Source organism: Mytilus californianus, unplaced genomic scaffold, assembly GCF_021869535.1.
Source record: "Mytilus californianus isolate M0D057914Y unplaced genomic scaffold, xbMytCali1.0.p SCAF_7, whole genome shotgun sequence".
NCBI lineage: Eukaryota > Metazoa > Mollusca > Bivalvia > Mytilida > Mytilidae > Mytilus > Mytilus californianus.
The window spans coordinates 9,652,013-9,674,353 of NW_026262723.1; the positions used below are offsets into that span (position 1 = coordinate 9,652,013).

Here is a 22,341-nt window from a genome sequence, read left to right on the forward strand (position 1 = left end):
ACGAAAAACAAATATGATATATACAACAACAAACAACAACCACTGAATTACAGACTCCTGGCATGGGAGAGGTACATGCAGAATGTGGCGCGGTTAACTATCTTTTCTGGCGCGAAATCCTCCCCAACCTGGGACAGTGGTGAAAAAGCACAACATACGAAAAAAACTATAAAAATCAGTTATGTCTGCCTATTATCTTCACTTAAAGCTTGCATTGACAAATAAGGGTCGAATGAGAACAAATCTGTACGACAAAAGAGATAATTACAGCTTTTCAGTTCTATGTAGCAGCATTCCTGCCAGTTAATACGATATTCTAGAGCTCTAGAACTGTCATAATTACCTTGATAGAGTGTTGCTGCTTACTTAAAAGAAGCTATTGTTGCTCAGTTTTTAGTTTCCTATGTTGTATTTTGTAGACTGTTGTTTGATTGCCGGTCGTTTTCGTTTTTTGGCGTGGCATTGTCAGTTTGTATTCGACTTGAGTTTGACTATTCTTTTGCTACAATGTATCGTCCGCCTCTCTTGTATGAATGATGTTATGTGCGTTTCATTGATATATTGACACGGATTTCCATGACATCGTGACAATGCTGCATATTTACGTGGCGTCCGAACATTACCATATATTTGAGAGTATCACGCCCTGTCCTTGTTTTAACAAATTATCATGCAGTAGAATAAACAGAACATGTACAAATTGCCGATAATATGCACTATAAAATACAATTGTTTGGAAACAGTAAGAAGTAATGAAAGCACAACAGAACTAAAGAACTTTCAAATATATTCAAATAATTTAATTTTGGATGTAACACGTCTTCTGATTGGCTGACGTTGTTTTGTCTATCAGCTCTTAGACATTATTTTGTCATGTGACCGTGACGTCAACAACCTTTTTTTCATGGTTTACTCCGGTTTAAATGAAATTTAGAATTAAATTATAAGAAATGACTGTAATATTTTTTCTGTCTTTTCGAAATAACATAAAAAATGTGGTGCACACTTTAAAATAACCCGCTACGCGGGTTATTCAGTATGCACCACATTTTTGATGTTATTTCTTCATATACAGAAAAAATATTACAGTCATTCCTTAAATATTTCTTACCGTATGTTTATCTATCTTTGGAAACATTTCACATTGTAATCTACTACTAGATATACTAAAGAGATCTCATACGAACACTTTATCTTTTGTTTTTCTTGCTATTCAAGAAGGGTACATTTTTTGCAGGGGGAATAATGACTCTCAGAGAAAGTGAGATTCATTTTAACTGTCATGGTATAGCTGATGGCGAATCGTGTTGGAGAGAGGATGGTGGTGATTGGTGGATAAGCGATTGCAGAAATGGCGTGTGTGTGGGTTTTTCTAGTCCTGGAAATGGAAATGCGTAAGAAATCAGTGTCTTTTTTACATTTAAAATTAGGTTGGCTGACTTGACTTGTACCCTTCGAGAGATTGATCTGTCACTTAATCTAACATTGTACAACAAATTGTAGCTTTGATGCAGATTCCATGATCACTTAGTATCCAATTAACGTATTTCTATAAATTCAATCTGAAGTTTTGTACTAATTTATCTAACTGAATTTCAATTCATAAGGTTATCGCAAACTTCAACTTTTTTTAATTATCAAGAAATAATATAGAAATGATACCTCAACAAATATATTCTGATGACTGCTGATTGGTTGATTCAGGAGTTCGAGTGCAGTTTGTTTGGATTCTTGCATTATAATTTTTGCTGTTCTGTTTTCGATGAATTATGTACAGCGGATACTGGTTCAAATTTGTTTGTTAAAAGTTGTGGTATCTTCTATTTAAATACAGATACCTCAGTGATATATAGAGTAATATTCTCCCCGCCGATTTCGTTTTGATGATGTTGTTTCCAGACAAGGACGATTAACGAAAAATATGGTATTCACTCTTGCTCACCTCTTTTGGAACAACTGTATTTGATGCTTGTGTTGCCGATCCTTATTTTTGAAACATATGGTCGCTAATCCAATAAAAATAAACACCCTTCACATTTATGTAAGCACCATAACAGCAAGAACGTCGACATAAGGGTCCTCGTTGTTTTGATTATTCCTGATTGCAGCTACAAATGACTTTGAATGGCAAGTGCAGAAAAAACCAATAAATAACATTCAAATCATTTGAACTTTTCGTATGAATTATGTCATTCCTTGCTCGATTACACTGTTTACACATTTACAAATGAAATAATTTTCGTCTGAATTGTTTTGTCATGTCATATGGCCCTTTTTTAGCATACAGTATGGTATAAGTTTTGCTATTTAATGTTTGAAGGTTGCACGGTGACCATTAATAAATTAAATCTACACCACTTGATATCTGTATTGCTGTCTTCTGTTGCACCAAAGGTGAATCGTCCTATTTTTTTTATTAAGACAATTATAGAACATCTTCAATATCTTTTGTCGGGAACTTGACAAAAAGTAAGGTTGGCATTGTAATTTAAACAAGACGTTTTTAGTTGGTGAAATGATTATTTATTTAATAGTTGTAACAGACGTTGAGCTTTCGGTAACTGCGATTATTCATAGAAAGAAATTTTGTGTCCTAATTGTCCTTTTGTGATCTGATGAGTCAAGAAATGTTCAACTGATTTTTACAGTTTGTTCTCATGGTGTACTGTCACAGAACTGTACCAAGTAAGGATAAGTTTAGCGCTTGAAACATGTTTCACCTCTTAATTTTCAAATCGTTTTAGCCCTTATTGTGATCAATAGTTGCTTGCAACCACGCAAATTATGTCTTTTGGATAGTTATCATATACAAAAATATATGTCACAACCATGATTACGAACTACACATTATCAGTTCTATTGCTCGAAAATCGAGGACCAAAATAAAAACTATAAACGGAAGAAAGAAGACAACATTGTAGAAAAATGAAGCTACCAAAAAGGCAATTAAAAGTTTACAAAACACTGCACAGAAAATGTAAGATTAAGGAAGACGAACTCCATAAAATATTAGAGATGAACGCATGATATCTGAGAGTTTAGGGTTTTTCTGACATAATTGTGACAGCCGTTGTGTTGCTAATTTCAATTAGAAAGTCGGTGGCAAGTCATATTCGCTGATGTGAGAAAAGTAATCTTTTAATTATATTTTAATGTATCACAAACATAAAACACTTATCATTTTTAAAAATTTATCAATTCTAGATGTACCAGCGCTGCGTACTGTCGTAGTTTCAGTGGTTTGTGTCGTCGCTGTATAGATGGTCGTTGTAATTATCATGTACGTAATATGGTTACCTTAAAGAAGTTGAGTGGGCTAATGAAGTACGCCTGCCGTCGATATTGCATAGACATTTATTTTCAACACCTAATAGCAAAACAGCCATATAATTTTGTATGCAGATGCTTTTTTGAGATAGAATAGAGAATGGAAGCAGGAGATGTGTCAAAGAAACAACAACCCGACCAAAGGGTAGAAAACAACCCAAGGCCACCAATGGGTCTTCAACGGACCGAGAAAATTATGCATCCGGAGGTGTGCTTCTGCTGGGCCCTAAACAATGATAGTTTAACAAAATATACGCCATACTAAACTCTGACGCATACAAATTGAATCAAATGCAAATGCATTAAACGAGATGTAAGTTAATCGTCAATGAGACAGCAGCCTAATCACACTAAAAAAAGCTGTAAGATTATATTTCAATTCTGACAGTGCGTGTAATTTGTTTGTATTGCTCGCCCTTATATTCAATAATTACTTCCTAAGAATAAATCAAATATACAATTTGAAATATGTTTCAATGTCTTAAATGACAGTACATGTATGCTTAATTCTATGGATTTCTGTAATTTTGTGGAGTTTATGTACCCAGTATTACTATGAATATCGGGGATGTCCAATTATTTGTGAATCTTCTAATGTATGAATAATTTGGCATTCTAAAGTGACTACAAAATGATACAATCTAAACTTTATCTATTTTCTAATTGGGCCACGTAATTCCCAGAAAATTTGTCAAATTAGTTCCCTAGGTATTATGGTTATTTTGCGTTGAAGATTTCTGAGATATGGATCTTTTCATTTAATATACCGATGATTTGATTAATTATTTGTTCGTGTTTTTTGTTTTTGTGCAGAACTAATCTAATGTAAAATCATGTGTCTTTAATCGTGGAACACTGTCATTAAGGCTTAACCTATTTTTCAATTAACAAATTTAGAAACTAATACAGATATAATGCAAACAAAAACTCTATGCAGAGTTAACAACGTCATAAGAAATTAATATCCAATCAAGTAGTCTAATGTTATATGATTTTTTGTACTAATTACACCTTATATAAGAATGCCGGATTTTGATTGGTTGTTAGCCAGTGTATTTTTCGCATATTCTAACATTTTTTCCTCATTTCAAACGAATTTGCCTATTTTTTCATCACTGCCGGTGAATGTGCCTCAAATTCCCCTCTCTGCCGTGGTATTTGCCATTTTGGATATTCCTTGTTTACCCTTTGAGCCAGTTCCCGCCAAAATCATTCGGAACCTTTCTCACTTTATCCCGACAACATGGTTAAGCACTATTGATTGAGTTAAACCGAAAACTCTCAGAAATATACATATAAAGAGGGAAACAAATGTCTATACAAATGAACGATTTGATCATGGAATAACAATGACGTTTACACATATAGATACCATGACGTTAGAAAAAGACAGTACTAACGCGTATAAGTACATGTATAATTCCCGCGGTTCTACGATTTCCCTTCACATGTACAGACAGTTTCAATCAAAACCTATTCAGTGTAATTAAACAGATATATCATGTTATGGAGGGGTATTAGCGGCTGGGGAAATTTCACTGTCCCTTAACTGGTATTTTTCGCAAATACCCCTCCATAACATGATATATCTGTTCAAAATAGAAATATTAATCTCAACCCTCCAGATTTTGAAGATTTTGTAATGACCTTGACAAGTAATCCACTGTTTATCATTACAGACATGTTAGAAGAGGAGATTTTCGGACAATAAAAAGATCAAAGAAAGCTTACCGTAAATGTTATAAAATATTTTCAAACAGTATTTTTATATCATTACGAACACAACTGCTTCCGTTATCTACATATGTTTTATCATCTAAAAACGAACAGATACAACTTATCAAACTGCTCAACAAAACGATATTTTACGACTGAGTGTTAAAATTTCAGATTTGGCCAGAACACTATGGAAATAAACTCATCACAGATACCAGGAAATTTGAGTTCTGTTAATAAATAACATTTTACAAAACTATTCTTCGGCGATATATTTAGTCGTTCATTTTCATTTACGATGTTAAAAATTTGTTCTACATACTCGAGGTTTGATCAGTATGTCTCAATATCAGAATAATGAGATGTGTTTTGATAGATAATGAGACAACTAACTAACAGACCAGAGGACATATATGTGAACAATTGCTGGTTACCGTTCGACAAGTTCGTAATCAGCTTCGTAACTACATGTTTGTACCTAGATCAGCTATATATTCCTTATTTGGTGCAAGTCTACATTCATCAATTTTGAATAATAATTCAATTTGTGGTTGATACCCGCTGAGTAATATCGTATCTGTTTTTAGTTTTAAAATAGGACCCATTTCAATATCATACAATAATAAGATTGAAACGTCTTATTGAGGTGTTTTAGTTGTTTTTGGTGCTCAGTATCGTTCTGATACCCGTTTCACCTTATTTTGGTTGATTGTTTGTTTTTATGTTGTGTCGTTACAGCACTGTAAAAGGTTATTCGATAGGTCTTTATTTAAGGCTTTTATACCCAATCGGATACGCGTTTCGTCTACTCAAGACTCATCAGATCCAAACTAATAAAAATAGTTGGAAGGCCAAATCAATAAACAAGTTAAAAAAAAATTTAAAAAAAAAGTTCGAAAAAGTTGTGAGATATACTGCTATATCTATGCAGTTGGTTATCAAGTCGTTAGTTTTCTGTTTAGTTTCCCCAATATTTCGTTATCTCTTGCCCTTTAAAGCATACTTTACATATCGGTGTGGTTCATTGTTAAATATCTTACGGTGTTTTTCTTAATATCTAGTTCCTTTTAAAATTTCATTATTACCGATATAAATCATGCTGTGGATTCATTATTTTCGTTAGTGGATTGAGACAAACTTGCATTTTCGTGAATATTTGATTTTGTGCTTTTGCCCAAGTTAGCATACAAGCCTATAGAAAATTTGTTATTCGTTGAACATACATGTATCATTTTTTGTGTAAACATTTACCAATGCAAGAAAATTCTTAGTATACAGTAAGATACATACTGAAGACGAATGTTATAACAGACTTTGGAGTATCGTTATATAAAGGGAATGTATACATTATTTTAAAATATCCCACTCATCATAAATTTAATATAGTGGGTAGATATGAACATTCATATGTCTTGTGTAGAACACATTCATTTCGACCAGTCTGCACTGATACGAAACTGATATACGTTTAAGGGACTATAATTCAATACCCATGTGACCCTTGATTATGTAAACAGAGTCCGTTGGTTGTCCACTTCCCCCTAACTTTCATAGCATTCACCTTTCTTTTTTTCAACATCGTCTTTTTTTGTTCTTAGATAAGTTTGATATACATATACAAAATATGGTTCTAGTTTTAAAAGCAAGACCTAATCTATTTTTTCACAGTAAAGTCTTTTTAAAGCACAACTCAGAAGATTGATTAACCAATCAAGTCCAAGAAATTGTCCCACAGCATAACGTTTGATAAACAGGGCGAGTACAAATTCAAAACAACCGTCTACAAAACACTCTTTCATTGACGTATACACCAATCTCCTTTCATTCATATAGATTACGCAAAAACAATATTAACACAAACGAGTGATGACCTGCGCCACTACAGAAGGGTTCGAAGTTTCTTGCTACCCTCATACTGTAATGAAAGTTATGACGAAAAGGAACATGAAAGTAGTTTATAAATTATCAATATTAGCAATACTCCAATGCCTTCTACGTATTATAATAATACGATAAAATATAAATACATTGTATCAGTTCATCACAAGAATTTATGCTATCATTATCAAAAGTATATCGTCTACCAAAAAAGTAAAATCACAAAAATACTGAACTCCGAGGAAAATTCAAAAAGGAATTCCCTAAGTAAATGGCAAAATCAAAAGCTCAAACACATCAAACGAATGGATAACAACTGTCATATTCCTGGCTTGGTACAGGCATTTTCTTATGTAGAAATCTAGCTTGAAAAAAGGCTCGAAAATCTGAACTGGTTGAACCTTACATTTTCTTACAAAATAATTAAATTTTGCAATTTCCATCTAGCACAAAACGCCATTGCAACATCTTTTGAAAGCTGAATGATATGCTATTGTTCCACAGCACGAACGCTCCCATGCACGATTCAATACACCATTGCAACAGGTGTTGTAAACTCGATCATACGTTTTTGTTCCACAGCATGAACGCTCTTTTTTGTGGTTCAATACATCATTGCAGCAGGATTTGTATGCTGGATTATACGCAACTGTACCACAGCAAGAACGCTCCCATTTATGATTCAATACACCATTGCAGCAGGTTTTGTAAGCTCGATCATACGCTACTGTTCCACAGCACGAACGCTCTTTTATGTTATTCAATACACGATTGCAGCAGGTGTTGTAAGCTTGATCATGTTAATCATACCATCTATTTCCACACACAGCTTGAAAGTTAAAACACATAAACATTACAATGTGCACGTAAATGTTTGCAGAACAATAGATAATAATATTAGGACCAACTGCAGCACCTTAAAACAAATGCAAATTTATCCATGGTCTTCAAATTCCCTTTTTCATAAAGACTTGTTATGATATATGAGAGGTTCAAATTTGAAATACCTAGTCATTCACATGGTGTTCGACCTAACTGCTTGTTCATAATAAAATACAAAATGGATACGGAGAATGTTTCAAAGAGAACAAACCCGACCAAGAGCAGAAAACAGCCCAAGACCACCGACAGATCTTCAACGCAGCGGGAAAATCCCACGTCCGGAATCGGGTTTCAGCTGACTGCTAAACAATATTGTATTAAAGTTACGCAAAATGGACGCCATACTTAACTCCAAAACATGCAAATGAACCTAGTTAAAAAAAATCGAAATTTAGCCCAATGATCTCGATTTAAAATACAAAAAAAACGTTACGTACAGACATTAAGAAAAAAAACTGGTGTTAACGAGATATGATTTACAAAGTTAGGCAGGAAATAATGTATGAATACCAATCGTCACAACTTGGTCGATTCCGTTCCTAAGGGGTGTAGTGGATTGACCTGGGGTTGACAACCGGTCTGAACAGGGTCTTTTATACAAATAATTTGAGTAATTGCAAGTGATTATTTTTAGTGACATAGTGTATTAACTTAACAAACGTACCTGCTTGGGTTTTCTCTATCAATAAGAAACATATCAGTAAAGCAGTGAAAGTTCCTTTGCAATTTGCCAGTTGTTTTCTGAAAAAATAATTGATTGCTACCGATAATCAGACTTGAATTAACAGTTATATGTATTATCAGTATAATTCTCAAATATATAAATACATAGTTTATTGAATACGTAAATAATGGAAAAACATTAACAGAAAAACAATTCCAAAGTCAATGGAATGTAATTCAGTGGTTCGCGTTGGTTGCTGTCTGTAAGATTTGTTATTTGTTTGTTGTTTTGATATACACCAGGGTGTTAGATTTGGTCATATCGGGACTTTTATTCGCTGACTATACAGTATGGGTTTTGAGCATGTTGGTAGTCCGTTCGGTGACCTTTAGTTGCTTGAAGTCATTTAATTGGCTAGGTTCTGTCTTATTGGAAATGAGAATAAAGAATTAAAATAAAATGCAGAAAGTGCATTTTTCCGAATATTTATCCAAAGGTACATAAATAGGCCTATTAAAACAATATTTATAAACTATGTGATAGAATATCAGAATAAATTAAACGAAATACATTGTACAATAATCTGCAAGAAACGCCTGCCGGATTAAGTATGATTAATAATACGTAATTCGAGTCATCAAACTCTTTAGACACCAATGAAATTATATTCAATTGCTGTCATCCTAAATATGCATGCAATATTTGCCACTGAATGACTTGCATTAAAAAAAAGTAACCTTTAAACATCCATTCAAAGTTAACTTTTTATAGCTTGAGATAGTAATTTGTGTCTATAGTGGTTGATATAACAGATAAACAAATATTTGTATACATCATTAACTTTCGGAACTTTTTGCTCAAAAGTTTTGATAAAGATTAATTTTCATGAGTTCATGTCACTCAATCTTTTTTTTGTGTTGTTTGTTTTTTGAGGGTTTGTCTTTCGTCTTTTTTTCTTTTGGCATTGTAGTTGACAACTGTCCATCCATTTTTTTACTTTGAAGTGTCTCTAGTTAAATGAACATTACATCTTACTCAAGTACGTTGTTTGATACAAGTCTGTACATTGTTGTACTTTCTTATATCATATACATTCAAATCATTAAAATTAAAAATAAAAATAACATTATAAATTGTTTGCGTCAAAAGCTCTTTACTTGACAAATCAGGAATACTAAGACAAACGATATTTGAAAGCCAGGGATGTATAAACATTTAAACACATGAGGAGCGTATGAACTAAAGTGACATAAAAAGTAGCCAAAATCACTTATGTAATCTTTTTGTTATGAAAAACAATATTTTTTCTTTAGTTCCAATTGTGATTGGCTCAATTTTATACATGCTATTTGTGCAATAACTGAAATCGAAAAAAATAATAAACATGTTAATATTGACGAATATAATATCAATTCATATCTCATGTGTGTACAGTTAAATGTAATTGTATTCATAATTGTTGTATTCTATTTCCTTTGTTTTCCTGACCTTTAACACGAAAAATTTCTACTTTTCTCGATTTCTCAGCAGATAAACGTAAACAAAATCAAATGATGCTTATTTATTAAATATAAAATTAAGATATTTGAAATTAAATAATTTACCTGATTCGCTTTTGAATTTCGATGACCGTTTTTATATTTAGCATTTTCATATAAAGTCAGATATAATATCTATACATGAATATGTCATTAAAATAGTATTTATGTTATTAAGTGTTATTATATATTTGAAACATATCACAAGTGGCAATTAATCATATCTGGAAACAAATGAGAACTGGATGGTGATGTTTATCTATGGATTCAAATTTAAATACAGACTATGTTTGTCATATGTTTCTATTTTGTCTTAAATAAAACCAAATACATATTAGGCATAATGAAAATAAACACGTTCTTACACGCTTCTTTGGTAAGTTGGATTATGTCACACGCTGATAACAACGTTGTACATGTTATGATATAATATATATAATAATACGGAGCACTTGAGATCACTACCGGTTTTTGGTGAGGTTCACTCACATCAATTTCACATGAATTTAAATTCATGTGAATCGCACGTGAAATTCACGTGAATTTCACCTCAAACGAGCATATACGTGAAATCAGTTCATGTGAGTTTCATGTGAATCTCATGTGAAAGTAAAGTAAATTTCACGTTTAAATCACATGATGTTTTTTTTACGTGAAATTAATGTGAATTTTTAAAATAACATAATTCAAATAACATCTAAATCATGAAAAATACCAATTTTTATTTGGTAAAGTGCACATGAAATTAATGTGAAAAATTGCACGTGAGATTCATGTGAATCTCAATTCACGTGAAATTCACATGAAAATTTTCATGTGAATTTCATTTGAGATTCACGTGAGCAATTTTTGCCTGTGTACTGTTATCTGTCTTATTATCGGTAATGGTTTTTTGCCATGGTATTGTCAGTTTGTTTTCGACCTATGCGTTTGAATATACATTTCGTATCTTTCTTCTCTCTTTTAACCAATTTATTCCATGGTCAATGTTGTTTTTATTTATTTGGAGAATATATATTTTTGGTAAAGTGTCAAATTAAGAGGAAACAAAAGCAAATACTTTCATTGTTTGCCTATCTCCTGAAGATATCTACGATATTCTAAGTTAAAACAAAAATGAAAAAGGATAATAAAATGTTATGCGTCCGAGGAGATTTTCTAGATTTTGCTTCATATGTTCGTCTTGTATATGTATGCAATATTAAGCAATTATTCATTTCATCAATCATCAAGTACAATTAATTAAGTCATACGACAGTTTATTATGCCCATTTTGGTTGTGTCTCTGATTTTTTCTGATTTTTAAAATAGTTCAATGAAAAACAAAAACACACGGTTAAACACATCAAATTCGTAATGTTTCAATTTTGATTGTATTATGTTCCACATCGAAGCATTTATTCATTTCAGTTATGGACTTGACCTTCTTATTTACCATCGCACCTATATTTCGTACCTAGAGAAAGAAAAACGGACGAAGACTTGATCCTTCGGGTCCGGTGAGTTAAAATGAAATTGTTTTTGAGAGTCAGATTCGTTAATCAACTCATATTACAATATCACATATTAAAATATGCAAAGAAGATACAGAGAAGGGGAAGATAATCATAAGTCTTAGAAAAACTGCCTACATACTATCCATAGGACAAATGACCAAAGTACCATTCCCAAAGCAGAAAAAATAAACTGATTAACAAGAACGATTCCAAAAAGCCGGTGATTAAATCAATTACTCTTGTAGGGTATGCTACAGCTCTTCCAGTACCCTTCGAACTGCTCAATGTAAGAGAAGTATGTTAACGATTAGTTGTATGAGGTGATGTTACAATCAGTGAAAAGAAGACGGGTTGTAGCTACGATTAATGAAACCTATGATTTGTGTTTTGTGACTTCCATAACGGTCAACCAACTCATAATGGTGCCTTTAAAAAAACAAGCTATATAAAAGCAACTCAGTTGTCCCGTATAGGATACATGATTCAGTAGATACTAGAAACATCTATTACGTGGCAATTGTTATAAGGGAGAGCAAACACACTATTACTGTTTTTTTATAATGTCCGAATACCAATGTAGTTTAAGTCTAGAATATCTTCACTATATTCCATTCCAAGTGAACAGGGTTAAGAGAATAGACAAAGACAGAAATAGTTTTAATATTTTTATTGAGTCAGATGTATTTTAAATGCCTTTAATGAAACAAAATGTTACTTTAGCGGCAAAATTGTATTACATAACAACTATCTCGTTATTTTCCTTCCATGTGATAAACAAAGTAAATAACAAGTGAAATGTATGTTACAGGAATACTTGATGGAATGCTGTACACCAAGTTTAATTGTTGAACAGCAATATGTGCAATAAAAAATCAATTAAAGTGTTGAAAAAAAAAAGAAATGTATGTATGAAAGTTAAAGTTAAGGTCACCCATCAGATCAGGGAACAACTGTTCGTCGCCTAGCAAAAAACCCCATTACAGCATTTTTTGAAAGTTGGATTATAGGCAATGGTTCCACAGCATGCACGTTGCCTAAAAGTATTCAATACTCCATTGCAGCAAGTTTTGAAAGTTGGGTCATACGCTACTGATCCACAGCATGCACGTTGCCTAAAAGTATTCAACACTCCATTACAGCAAGTTTTGAAAATTGGATCATACGCTATTGTTCCACAGCATGCACGTTGCCTGAAAGTATTCAACACTCCATTGCAGCAGGTTTTGAAAGTTGGATTATACCATTTAGTACCGCATACAGCTGAAAAAAAAATGTACACCATACAAAAACGCGTTAATATATGCAAGATTCAGATCGATGTTTGGTCTCTTATCGACGTCAAAATCTGACGTCATCATGGTCATAGTAAAATAGCTATCAAAAATAAGCAGCCAATTCGTTGCTCTCTAATCAACGTCCAATAGTTTCCAAATCGACGTTTTTTTTACGGACTTGCCGAAATAACTTCACGACTCCATTTAACGAAAACAACTGGAACATTCATGATCTGTTACAAGCATTTCCCAAATGCAAACGGTTGGTTGAACCTTAAACGTAAACGAGAAGTTAAAAATTTAAAGATTTTGAATGTTGCAGAGTGGAAATAATAATACGTTTCGACATTTGACTGTACACCTTTAATCTGTATACTAGTACTTTTTAAGACCGTATGTTGCCCTTTAGCTGTCTTTCGGTTATCTCTTTAGTTGGTTTGTTATCTCATTGTCATATATCCATATGTCAAAATATTAATATGCATGTAAATGTAGTAGGATGTTGGTGTCTTATTGTCGTTCAGAAAAGCGTTCGGACGCATGAAATTTATAACGTGTTGTTTTCATTTTTTACTGATGTTTGTCCTTTAAATTTTCTTTTAGTTAACTATTTTGAACGAGACGATGCCGACTTTTCAGTTCATACACATGTACTAAGTATTTATGATTTGTGACGTAGTTTTGGTCATAAGTGGGGTCACATTGGACGTCAATTAGAGGGTTAAAATATTGGACACTGATTCGAGAACGTCATTTAACATTTCACGTCTATTTGAGGAACGGTCGTCGATTAGAGACCGGACGTCGACCTGAGTTTAATTAATATAGAATGGAACATAGTATAACGTTTAATGCTTATTTTAAAAATGCTGTAAATACGGAAAACAGAAATGTACAGTCCAAAATTAAGGTCTAGCTACATCTTCAATTTTGAATAACCCTCGACTTTCTCCGTTGTCTGTAAAGTTGAAAATGATTGCATCAGGTGTTATTGCAACACTTTCACCTGTATTTGTCTTTCCGTTTCTTTTGTTTTTATATTCGAGAGAGTAATATACTCATGTATGTATTCATATCGACATAACGTCTAGTATGAAGTGAAAAACAGACAACATATATGTTATTTGTGAAGGATACAGTATGGTGGGACCAGGTTTTAATTCCTAAGTTGGATATCACAAAGAATTATCAGTCTTTGATGTTATATTTAAATGTATTGAGGACACGTATTTGTGTTGTATCAGTTATAAAGTTTTTGAATATTGTCCTAAGAAATGATATAAGCCTTCTATTTAGCGCATTTATTCAACCATTGTTAAACATATTCCTTTTGCTGATCTTTCAATTCATCTCGCTGTATGACCCTCAGTCCCCCTTCCCATCCACCATACACACGAATTATTAAAAGATGTATTTCTTATGGATATTTATCATTTAATAATAATGAAGTCCCAAAGTATTCTTGCTGCAGATCTTTAAATGGCTTGATAGAAGTATCATACTCATGTTTCAGTAAACTGTACATATTTTTTGAGTTGGGCTTAGGAGTTCAATTTACTTTTTCAGGGAACAAGTTTACATAAGCTTAACATTATTTTTTATATACATATGCACATTCATGGCTCTACAATCTGTCAATACCAGTATCTTGGCATTGAACAAGGTCATGTTTTTCTCTGACTGTTAATGACGTCTTTACACTAAATCCATTAGATGTTGGATGTGTGCTGATTGATATTTAAGTCTTAGATGCATGATTGTTTTATTAGTTGTTATTGGCTTTGAACTAGCTGTCAGTAACTGCGAGTACTCTCAGATCTGTACTTAGTGTCTTTTTGTTGTGAGGATGCATATGTACCCGTCTACGGCCACTCTGTGTTTTTGTTAGATGTATTTCTATTTGTATCCATCTAATGAGTTAAGCCATTTTCAACCGATTTTTATAGTTTATTATTGTGTTGTACTGTTACACCACTGTCCCAAGTTAGGGGAGGGTTGGGCGCCCGCTTACATGTTTAACACCGCCACATTCTGTATGTGCCCGTCCAAGTCAGGAGCCTGTAATTCAATGGTTGTCGTTTGTTTCTGTATATCATATTTTTTTAGGGGTTCATTTTTTTATACATAAATTAGGCTGTTAGTTTTTTCTCGTTTGAATTGTTATACATTGTTATTTCGGAACCTTTTATAGCTTACTCATTGTTGAAGGTCGTACGGTGACCTATAGTTGTTAATTTCTGTGGAGTGTTGTCTCATTGGCAATCATACCACATCTTTTTATTTTTATATATTCGTGTTAGCCCGACTCATATTGGCTTGAAAGACTATGTGCATAAGACAAATTTAATGTTTGTATATCAAAACGTAGGCTTTCCAATTAGATTTTCAAAATTTCAAATTCGAATGGAAATTTAACATTATAACGTCTTTCTGCATCAAAGCTGTCAAATGAATATTCAAACTGTATATCATTTTCTTCTTAACGCGAATGATGTATCTCATTTTTATATTTGAGTTTTTTTGTTTCTGTATCAAAGAGCATAAGAACCTTAGTGATCAACACATAACCAGTTAGGTCTGAGTTATGCCTCTTTCTTCGACAAACAATTCTTTTAACAACTTAATTTGATAAAACAAAGCACAAAAAAAAAACTAAATGTTGTCGCTCCAAACCGTCACAATATATCTTTGCCAAATTCAAATTACTCCGCGTACATAATAAAACATTTAACTATATCATTAAATTGACGTTAAACACATGGACATCTATTCACGGGTACAATTCCCTTTTGGAATACCTACAAACTGTAGTTAGTTCATGACTAATGATTATCATTTAGGATTGTATTGCTATACATTGCTTAAAAGTTATTTGTTGAATAATTAACAGTTTTTAAGTGATGAAGTTGAAATCGTCCCTTCGTTAATTTTTCGGACGCTTTCACGACTTGGTTGACCGTTATGGAATATTCGTTTCACATATGGCAACTGAAGTGTTCCAATTATCGTGACTTCAATCCCGTCCCTTTTCCCTGAATGGAACCTACCAAATAAGACATCACCGGGTTTGTACTAATATGAGCAACATGACGGGTGCCACATGTGGAGCAGGATATGCTTACCCTTCCTGAGCATCTGAGATCACCCCATTTTTTGGTTGGGTTCGTGTTGCTCAGTCTTTGGTTTTCTATGTTATGTTTTGTGTACTGTTGATTGTGTGTTTGTCTTTTTAGTTTTAAGCAATGTCGTTGTCCGTTTATTTTCAACTTATGAATTGGAAAGCCACTTTGGTATCCTTTGCCTCTCTTTTCCTTTTTCATAGTTATATCGTTCTTATATAACCATTTAAAGTGCAATACTATATTACGAATCTTTCGTTGCTTATCCTTATACATGAATGAAAAATTTGAACAATTTGCAAGATCGTTATTTGACTTGTATTTGAAGGTTGAGACAACTAAACATACCTGTTTCGTTTTTCTGTACCAACGAGGCGCATATCAGTAAAAAAGCAATAGTTCCTTAGCACTTGTCCATTATTTTCTGCAAAACGAAATTTGATATCTGATAATACACATGACTAATTTAAAGGTTAAACACTGGAATTTTGTATTTTTACCGTGTTTTAAAAAAAAACAACATAATAGATATTTTTCTATGCATCCAATGTATGGTTTACAAGGTAACAATTTTCGTTTCTTTTTCTGGTAAATATCAATTCACCCTTCATTCCACACAACAAAACCAACTAAAGAATCATTTACAAAATCACAAATGTTAATTTACTGTTAGTTTCCCGACATCATGATGTATTTATGATCAGGTAACCACATTATAAATGCTAATAAGACGACTAAAACAGGCAATTCGAAAGATTAGTCAATTTGTTTGTACTTATTCGAAAAATTAATTACAACCAAAACCTAAGATTTTTCGGAAGCATTTATTTTTTGTCATTCAGAAACGAATCACTCATTTTCGTTCCGAATGTTCACCGTTCTATAATGTAAACAAACAACATTTAACCATGGTAACAGTAACATGTTTTCTATCATTTCAACAACAATGTATAGTGCTGTTAATTGTAGGTGAAAATCTTTGCAAGCCAATTAAAATTTATAGATACTTTCATATACAGATTCTCCTATGTTCCTTTTACGATTTTAGTCTTTTGCGTAAGCAAACGATAGGGAAATAGGCAATCATTCTAACCTTGCAGTTGACTAGTACTGATTTATCTATCGCGACGATATTACACAATCTAAGCAGGTAACCAGTCAAACATCAACAAATCTCAAATAAACAGATTTCATAAGTTACATAGTGTGCGTTATGCTTATTAACTTTACAGCAATCGTACGCGTTTTAAACGTTCGAACACACTGTCGATTAATGCATTTGTTATTTGAAAATTAAACTGTCTCAAGATTATGATATCTGGTTTCATTCTATTGTTTACATACGATATCTAATCAAAAACAAAAATTGAAATGTAAGTATATCAACATTTGCTTCTTTTGGAAAACGGTCGTTCAAGACCAGATAAAAGAGTTTCAGGACTTAGTTCAAAGTTACAAATATGTTTCAAAACTCCAGATTAAGTAAATAAATGTTAAGTTTCTATCACAAGAACTACTCTTCGTCCGTATTTACGAAGTATGAATGTTTTTGAAATTACCTTTTCGTTATTGAATTTAATCGACAGCTTTAGAGTAATCCTTTTCGTACACGTATGTTTAAAACATTTTCCATTCGAGATTTATATACCATCAGGGATAAGTGTCATTGTGTGTTATTATTTAAATTATCCAGATTTACAGCTGTCAATGAAGGTCAAGGAACGACCAGTATACAGGATGTTTTTCTATGCATCCTGTTTATGGACTTGACTTTTCAATTAATTTGTATCGGCCGTTATTTTCATCAATAATTACGAACAGTCGTTGGGTGGATACTCAGTACCAGAAAAGATCGTTCGCCAAATACATGTAGCTAGTGATATAGTATTTTCACTGTGAAATGTTCAGCAAAGACATTATGTAATTTTTAGTAAACTATGGTTATAATACTTGTTTCGTTTACTGGTTTATATCAATTCATCCCGTACTTTAAAAAAAATAATCATCTACAAAATTATACTGATGTCAATTTACTTTGATCTTTACAACATTATTATGTATTTATGATCAGGTAATATCATAAATGCTGAAAGACAGCTCAAAACTGAAATTACCTAGTAACACTGTAAAGTGTTCGGACATAATGTATATGTCATAAAGGTTAAAGTGTCATTGCGTGTAACTATTTGAAAAAAATCAGTCAATCAAGGCAGGGGAACAAACAGTAAACAGGATGTTTTTCTTTGTATTTGAAGTTATTTACAAAATATGTTATCTTTATATTTTGATCATTTCGTTCTATTATGTCTTACATATTTACATCAGGTAGCTTATTTTTTTTCCAATAGATTATAGAAGTTTATGGAAAAAAATTGTAATGTAAAGACAACTCTATACCGTGTTTGTTTAGAACATTATTTTTGTACGGTAAAAAACAAGGCACTATGATTTTTATTATACTTTCTTGAAGAATGTTCACAGTCGTTTTAACTGTAGTATTAGTTCTAGTATGAGTTCGATCCATCGACCAAAAGTACGTTCACTTGAATATGTAGTGCTTAGCGCCAAACTTACTACACCTGTTATTAAAAGTATGTGTTTGACCCGTCAGTCAATATTATGTTCATGTGAGTAGTTGTCAACATGCTCAACACGCTTTCTGAAAATACATGAAAAAAATATCGCATTAATTTTACAATAAAGAGATGTTGTTCGACTGCAATAAGAAAACATTTACTATTTACCAGAATCTAACTGACGTAGATTTAAGTAACTCCGGGTTTCGAACTCACAACCTATATATAGTCAGCTATAATAGGCCTAGCAAAATACGAAACAATTCAAGCGTAAAAAACCAACAGCCTGATATAAGACAAAATATATAAAAAACTATGATAGAAAGTAATCAACTACAACCACTGAAGTATAGGCATCTGGCTTTAAATGTTTTGAGATTTTTTCTTCGGTTAATCTTTTAGTACAAGACATACATATTTTATAATATTTTATGCTTATTTATCAAAAAAGTGTTAATCAGTATTATAATGAGAATAATGTTGTAATCAGCATTGACTTTGCGAATAGTCCCAATACTTTCTAACTTTACAAATGTATAAGTGTTGTCCATTTAAAATGAATAGTTCGGAGGATATTTACATGTATGCCTCTTTGTAAACACGATAATCTAATGTTTGTGTTTCCTGTTCAAATTATCAAGTTACCGGATTGTTACTGAATAGGGAGATAAAGATAACGAGGTTACTACAAAAAGATTGCTTGTACGTAAATAAAGGTGACATCATCACTTCAAAATGTATGCTATCTTAAGACAAACTTAGTCTATGTAATAGATATATGTTTGGAAATCGTACTTAATTTCTTCATGTAATCATGCTAAAATGTTCTATCGTTCCTAATACGTTTATATAAGTAAGCTGACATATACACTTGCAAATTATAGATGTAAAAGAGTTTATAAACTTGCGATGTATTCAAACATTACAATGTATATCGATTTGTGATTTGTTTCATTTACTCATATTTTAATCAATGGTAAAGGTAACAGGTAAAATTCATTTTGGGAACCGATAACAAATATATATCCAATATAGAAATAAGGAAATGTGGTATAGTTGAAAAATATGCGTATATAACTCGATAAAATATAACCGGTACCTATGAGAAAGTTTTTTTCTAATGTCTTTTCTTTTAAGTGTATATCAATTATAGTAATTATATTAAAAAAAGCGTAGGATAAATTGAGTTTATAGCAATGACACTGAATGGAACACCTTTACTAACTTTTTATTTATTTAGTTTCAGATGATGTTTTGCTGCAACTTTGAATACGTCGTGCTATGTATTGATTTTAACTTTATAGTCGTGCTGAACAATTTAAAACCCTGAAAAAACATTTACACATACAATCAGTTTTTTATCCAACCATGTACTTAATCTTTATTTTCCAATTGTTTGTTTCATTCTTCCGCTTGTTTCTTCTGTTTGTTGTCTTATCTGGCTTTAAAAAAAAATGTCCTTGATTATTTCCTGTTCTCTTCAGTGGTCTACGTAGCTCATCAGCTACAGTGATCACTAGCCCATTACCACTGAGGTTGTGGGTTTGAACCCCGCTCGTGGCAAGATGAGTTCGACTTTGATCTTAATTTACTAGGATTTTCAATATTCCTGGTGAAGGTCGCATCGGAGGTTCTCTCTGAGTACTTCGGATTCCTCCACGAATGAGAACTGGCTGTCATGAAAAACCAAGAGTGTTGAATCTGGCTCCTAACAACAACAGTCATTCAATAAATCTCTCAGTATCAGGGTAACTTTGATATAAACAAAATAAAGCGATCTTTGTTCAATATCCATTTGTTATTTCAAAATTCTAACACAGTGTTTGTGCAATCATTCTACGAAGGGTTTATCAGAGAAATTGTTAAGAACCAACTTCTTTTAAAACATATCCAAGACAATACATTATTATGTCGAATATTCAACCATATTTTGCATTTTTGTCGAAGTGATTGAAACTACAGGAGAATAAACCTTGTAAGTGATCCTTATATCTGATAAAGCCAAACTAGTAATAGGTAGGAAAACAGTCTATCTTGGGTAAGTTGGATGTTTTATTAAATAAAAAATAGTATGTCGAAGGAATTTACTGATATTTTAACTTGGTCGACTAACTCGATCACTGAGCTAGATGGTCAAATATGTGACCTATTTAAGATAACCAAAAGGGACTGATTTTGCAATATAAATAGTCGCCATGAATGTATTGTAGAAAATGAAATCTATTATTGTCCAATATTAAGATACGATCGATATGGACTAAATGATAATGATTTTTTTTCGTGTGTAAATATGTCCTTTCTGAATACTAACCTCCTTTATCGTAGCTGGTTGTCAATAAATACTGACAACTAGAATAAACAAAATACCGTAAATAAGAGTTTCTTGACGAAAGCTTACACACTATCCAAGAATAGCTTATATGTAATAGAGTAAGTTTATACAGATAATTATTTAACATTTTCGGAATCAAAGATCAACATCAGTCGACCAAAGAGTATGATAAATTTACTTTAAGGTGTTTTTTAAATAGCCATTTATCGTCGGTGAACCATTCATTGTACGCTTATGACTAATGTTGATACATTTATTTATTAGAGACTGACACAAACTGAAGAACGAAGTAATCCATACATCTTTTAACAAGATATAACAACGCACCGTGCAAGCTTCTATTTTGATTATTATAAGGTTAACTAATGCAATTTCTGCTTTAATTTTTTCTTAAATGTGAATTATTACGACAAAGCTGAAAAAGAGAGGCGAAAGATACCAAAGGGATATCTAAACTCATAAGTCGAAAATAAACTGACAACACCATAGCTAAAAAAGAAAACAAACAAACAGAAAAACAACAGTACACAAAACACAACATAGAAATCTATAAACTAAGCAACACAAACCCAACCAAAAATTGGGGGTGTTCAGGTGCTCTGGGGGGGGGGGGGGGGGGGGGGGGGGAGGGGGTGGGGTAAAGCAGATCCTGCTCCATACGTGGCACCCGTCGTGTTGCTCATGTTAGAAATATATACTTAAATGCAAAACGTGGGCACATAATATGCATTTCAATCAGATTGTCAAATATATTAGAGTGAAAGGTTTAATTATTGTCACATAAACAAAAACACATATTTCAAAAGGAGAGTACAATATGTTATTATTGGTTGTTTTTGTTTACCATAACTTATATATTCGGGCCACTGTCCAGGTGTTTTCTGATGGATTATTGTCTCATTGCCAAGCATAGCACATTTCCTTATCGTATACTAATTAATGAATAACAGTACTGTAGTTGTAGAGTTGATGCCGTCAATTGGCGATTTGATGGTCGCAATTGCAGTTTTAATAACCTTTTAGGGTTGACAATTTTGGATATTCACATTTTCAACAGGCCATAGTTGTATGATATTCAAAAAGGTAAACTCAGGTATTTTAACACACCCGGTGAAAATGATATGGTCACTGTGCAATCAAAATTTTTACCTGTTATAAACACTCCAAAAGTGCCCTGGTTAATTGGCTTTAAAAAGATAATATAATTATTACGGAAATATTAGAATTATATTTCAACTCCTGCTTAAGCATTATATTATTGTTTTAAAATATGCCTAACGATAAAAATCCCGTTAATTACAACTACCTTTCTCAGAGTTAAAACAGTTCCAAATGATGAGACCAGAGAGCTGCTTCAGTTTAAGTCATTACATTTGTTTTACCTTAGAAAAAGAAAATTCTGACAGTTCTACCCTATTTTACAGAAGAATGAGTATAGGAAAATGATAAAAAAAAACTCACCATAGATACCAGGATTAAAATTTTATCCGCCAGACAAGCGTTTCATCTACAAACCACTCATCAGTGACTCCCTAATCC

General features: G+C 32.5%; 1 protein-coding gene and 2 long non-coding RNA genes across 7 annotated transcripts in view; 2 read left to right on the forward strand and 1 right to left on the reverse strand.

The window, feature by feature from the left end:
- Window positions 1–22,341, forward strand: part of LOC127709114 (uncharacterized) — a 113,329-nt gene that overhangs the window by 58,680 nt on the left and 32,308 nt on the right. Inside the window, exons 2-3 of one of the 4 annotated variants that reach the window (XR_007985504.1) lie at window positions 1,238–1,394; window positions 3,205–3,280. The exons of 2 other annotated variants lie outside the window; for them this stretch is intronic. The gene's annotated coding sequence lies outside the window, so the exon portion shown is untranslated. The remainder of the gene's footprint in view (window positions 1–1,237; window positions 1,395–3,204; window positions 3,281–22,341) is intronic. One more of the 4 variants, XR_007985503.1, reaches the window with a different exon arrangement.
- The window catches only part of LOC127709117 (uncharacterized), a 304,003-nt gene that overhangs the window by 46,525 nt on the left and 235,137 nt on the right, over window positions 1–22,341 (forward strand). The window lies entirely within an intron of this gene.
- Window positions 1–22,341, reverse strand: part of LOC127709115 (uncharacterized) — a 113,131-nt gene that overhangs the window by 45,855 nt on the left and 44,935 nt on the right. The window contains exon 3 of one of the 2 annotated variants that reach the window (XR_007985507.1): window positions 12,185–12,761. The exons of the other annotated variant lie outside the window; for it this stretch is intronic. This is a non-coding gene — a long non-coding RNA (uncharacterized LOC127709115). Of the gene's footprint in view, window positions 1–12,184; window positions 12,762–22,341 lie in introns of those variants that run through there. 2 annotated transcript variants of the gene reach the window in all.